Here is a 4,495-nt window from a genome sequence, read left to right as displayed (position 1 = left end):
ATATGCACCCTCTGGTAATCCTTTCTCAGAGAACAAGAAAGCCTGCTCCAGAAGCACCAGGTGCTGAGCCTTGGCACGGTTGGAAATGTGTCTCTACAGGCCAGATTTTGAAACAAGTTCTCAGACAAGGCCAGATTGGAGTCATTGAGCTTGCCCTGTTTAACATGGAGAATAAATGACCCTATTTTCAAGAAAACAACCCACATGTTATCCTGCTGGGAAGGAGGGTGCTGAGGAACTCCTGGGATCACGTTTTCGCTTCCTCCACTTGCCCCTGCCAAAAAGAGAGGGTTTGGGCTGATGGAGAAGGACAGCCCAGGGACACAGCCTTCAAATCCTAGGAACGAGTAGGAAGCACTGACACAGTACTGGGGCGGATTCACAGCAAGGCAGTCTGCCTTCTCCCTCCTGCTAACACGATGCTGTCAGGACCACTGCCCAGCTGGAGCCGCTCACCGCTTCCTCTGGAGTCCCTTGGCTCCCTTCGCTACCCTCCTAGCCAAAGAGGGCAGCCAAGAGGCCCGTTGTGCTCCCCGGTCACACTTCCTCTCTGCCTTTCTCAGATTCAAGGGATGGCAGAAAACTGGCCATTGATGGATAAATTAGGTTCTTGGGAGTGCTTTTTGATTTTCTTTCTTTTCCCTTTGGAATCGCTCAGAAGGAAGTCTGGGTCTAAAACACAGACATTTAAACTCCAGGCAGCCAGCCAAAGCCTGCGTCTGCTCTCACACCGTGAACACTGAAAAGCTTCAGACTGGGTCAGCAGCAGCCCTGCTTTGAGCCCATGCGCTGATACATGTGGATGAGCTGGGAACCAGCTCTCCAGCTGTCCTTGGAAAGCTGAGACCTTGTGGTGCTTGCCATTTGCCATGTCCTTGAGCTTCAACACTCACAAGTTAGCTGAGTCCAGGGCTTGTGCTGGCAGGCTGGCCTCATTTAGCACAATCTCATGCTGTGAAGACATCTCTCCTTCAACTGGGCTGCTAAGTCTTCCAATCCTACCAGCGCACGGGCAATGAACAGCAGGAGGATGGCAGCTCTGACACCTTGGATGTTTCAGCCTTCACCGCATGAAGGTAACGCTAGAGAATGGTTGCTTGCACAGCCTCTGAAGAGAATGGGGCAACTCATCCATCCACCTGCATTGCATAGGAAGACCTGACTCATGCAGCCCACTGCTGCTCTGCTAAGACAGGTTGGTTCATGCCATCTCCAGAGGAGAGCAGCACCCCTGCACATGGCCTTCCCTGATTTCTGTGACCTCGGACACCTGCAGTGGGTGCCTTTCTGCAAAAACTGCTCCCAGTGCCTACCCCCCACCACACACCATGGAGATACAGTGCTTGGGAGAAGGCCAGCTTCAGGTCAGCATGCACAAGGGTACAGCCACCACCTTCATCATTGGAGAAGTCTCTTCTAAATTACAGCAGTAATAAATATGCTGTCAGTGAGCTACAGACAGTCAGCAAATCTCCAAGATTCCTCTCAAAGAGACATGATGGGGGTCGTGATGTTTAATGGGATACAGAGCACGCTCACAGCCCGTGGGAGGCTGTTCAGAGCCAGCCAGCCAAGCCAGGGGCTCAAAATTGTGGTGGCGGTGGAGCACAGCAGTCCCTGGAATAAGGGTGATCAGTGCTTACAGCTTCAGCATCTGCAGCAAAATCATTTGTCAGGAGGACCACTTTTTTATTCTAGTTGCCCTGAGGTTTGTGCCAGACCAGGATTCGACATCCCTCTGAAGCAGAACGGCGCTGAAGGCAGAAATGGTTTAGGATCCTGTTACGTTTCTCTTCACCACTCTTCGGAGTTGCTGAAAGTTGCCTCCGTGCCAAGAAGTCTTTCCTTTACTGCAGTTCTAGGTCACTTGTTCCAAAATGCCTTTGACCGCCGGTGATTTTCTGGCAATATTAGGAGAGTATTGTTTGAAATCAGTAACAAACCCTGTTTATGAACACCTTTTAGGTGTAAAAGGCCTGGGTGTTGATTTATCCATGCAGCATGTTTTCAGGCTATTGGAATTAGGGTGTGCAATCAGCAAAATGGGGGGGGGGGGCTCGTTAGCACTGCCCACGAGGTGCATATTGTCCCAGGCATCTGAAGTGGCATGGTGAGCCCAGGTACACAGAGCAGCGCCAAGCACCATGCCATGGCTGGCAGCAGTGACCCAGGCTAGGGGAGAAAGAGGGTATTAAAACAAGATGGGGGCTTGAATGCAAAGCCTCAGCACAGTGGGATTCCCTGCGGTGCTGGCAAATTTGGCAGCTGGGGCTAGCCTCTCGGTGAAACGCTTGGTAGGCTTCGTTTGCAAACAGCTCTGCCGGCTCCAAATTGAGGTGGCAGTTTGGTACCCTGAACAGAAAACACCGAAATAAGGACACACAGAGCCTTGCTTGCCTGCACCTCCGGGGTAAGCTGACAGGGCTGAGGGAGGGAAGGAGGAAAAACGTCCTGTGCTCTGCTTTAACCACGCACAGGCACTGCATGCCACGGGGCTCATTTTGTGCTTGAACACCTAGTTGGGATGAAACAGGGAACATTTTCCACAATCCTCTTCTTCCTTTGTGTTTCTATGAAGGGATCGGTTATCCTAGGCAAGGTGTGTGTTATTGATCTTTCCGACTCTATTATTCCCACTTGCAGCACTTGCTGTAAAGATCTCAGCTACCCTTTAATCTTGCCACACCTCAGAGAGTCAGAGAGCAGTCAGAGTAGGATCTGATTCCAGTGCTATGCTAGAATTATTTGCTTTGAAACTGAAAACAAAATCACTGACCACTTGCAAATGAAATAAAATAAGTCTTTGCCAGTTACATTTTTATTTTGAGTGGCTCGGACGGATTTCAGCACAAAGAAAGTCTCTGGGTTACCCTATCACGTTATGCGCTTAATTTGGACTTGGTCCAGTGAGGATTTTTGATGACTTTGTATCTACTTCCTTGTGGTTTTCAGGATCGTGTACACATGGCCGTTGTCCTGGGGATGGGGTACGGTTCCCTCTGAATGCCTAATTAAGCTCTGATTAGCATTTCTTCTAGGAGCAGATGCAGCTTTTCCAGCCCAGCAAACAATGCCATCTGTTGTTCCCTTGCTGTAATTTCCATCTGAAAGTCTGCTCTGCTTCTATATTTAATTATGAATTTTCCTGCTGCCAAAAAAGTAAGGTCGTTTAAATTTGGCATCAGGAGGAAAAGGCCGAGAGGGAGGGAGATTGGATTTTTATTGTTACTCCAGGGAATGCTAAGTTGGTTTAGTCTGACTGGCAGCTCTGCAGCCTGCTCTCCCATGCAGGACAAGCCAAAGGGTGAAAACTTTGATCAAGACTCCCGTTGCCACCTTGCGTGCTCTCCTCGACCTCAGGGCTGCCTCTGCTGGGAGCCTTCAGCAGCAGTTTCCTACCTTTACTACCACACTTCCCTGGGTAGCTGAATTAGAGGTGATAGCATGGTCCTCAGACACTGGCACTCGTAGCATTGTGCTGTGACCTCCTCTGAAGACTTTTGGCATCCACAACAGAGGAAAGTATTCACAAGCAACCTTGTCTGTGCTCCTAGCCTCGGGGAACAGCTGAATTTGCGTGGCGTTGACCAACCTGCTGTGACGGCCAACAAGGAAGCCAACTGGAGTACTGATTTTTGGGCATCTGTCAACTGGCGTCTGGCTTGAGACCCACTAAACTAATTTCATACAGACCACTTAGCAGCCATCAGCTGGTTGTGGCATGACCTGTGGTGGACTGCGACCAGTGACCTAGAGGGGAAAACACTAAATTTTATTATTTAACCCCTTGAACGGTTGGGTTTTGTAGGATGGGAATGCTCAGAGAAAAATAGAAAAAGATGCAAAGAAGCCAACGTGGTTTTTTGGCCAGATTTTATCCCTCCTGCTGCTTCTATGAACATCACCTACTTAGTCAACTACCTCAGGAGATAGATCTATGATATACGTGGATAAAAATAGCAAGTGAATGCTGGGTAGGGTAAAACTTCTGATTCTCCACATTTGGTAAAGCGAGGATTTAACGGAAACTAGGCAATTAGGGCTGATTTCTATAACAAGTCAAATCAAATGCTTAACTTTGCAAATGTATAAATGTTCCATCCATAATGAATGTTATGCTAAACAAAGACAGCCAAAGGGTAAATGCTATTTATTTAAAACTTTGGGTTTTTTTTTTTCCAAATTTTAAAATATTTAACCCCTATTCCCTTTGATGGGTCATGATGAAGGAGAGGATCTCTGTCAACAGTTTCCAACTTATTTTCAAAACGCCAACATGTTGCAGATGCCTCTCCCCAAGCTGGCTAACATTGACTACACATTTCGTACATCAAACCAAAGGCCAATGCAGGGTGTGATTTGTTTAATAATGCAAGAGAATTTCCTCTATACACTGAAATCATAACCACAGCGCTAGTCCCTCAAATACCCTCAGGGATGCTTGAGGCCAGTATCGCATGTAAGGAGCTAGTATTAATATTCATAATAAATTACG

The 4,495-nt window shown here is 48.0% G+C and overlaps 1 protein-coding gene across 1 annotated transcript in view; it reads right to left on the bottom strand.

Moving 5' to 3' along the window:
• The window catches only part of AGBL1 (ATP/GTP binding protein-like 1), a 369,489-nt gene that overhangs the window by 363,856 nt on the left and 1,138 nt on the right, over positions 1 to 4,495 (bottom strand).

Source organism: Pygoscelis adeliae, unplaced genomic scaffold, assembly GCF_000699105.1.
Source record: "Pygoscelis adeliae isolate BGI_AS28 unplaced genomic scaffold, ASM69910v1 Scaffold21, whole genome shotgun sequence".
NCBI lineage: Eukaryota > Metazoa > Chordata > Aves > Sphenisciformes > Spheniscidae > Pygoscelis > Pygoscelis adeliae.
Note: the sequence above shows the minus strand (reverse complement) of the source record. Positions and strands in the feature narration are given on the sequence as shown.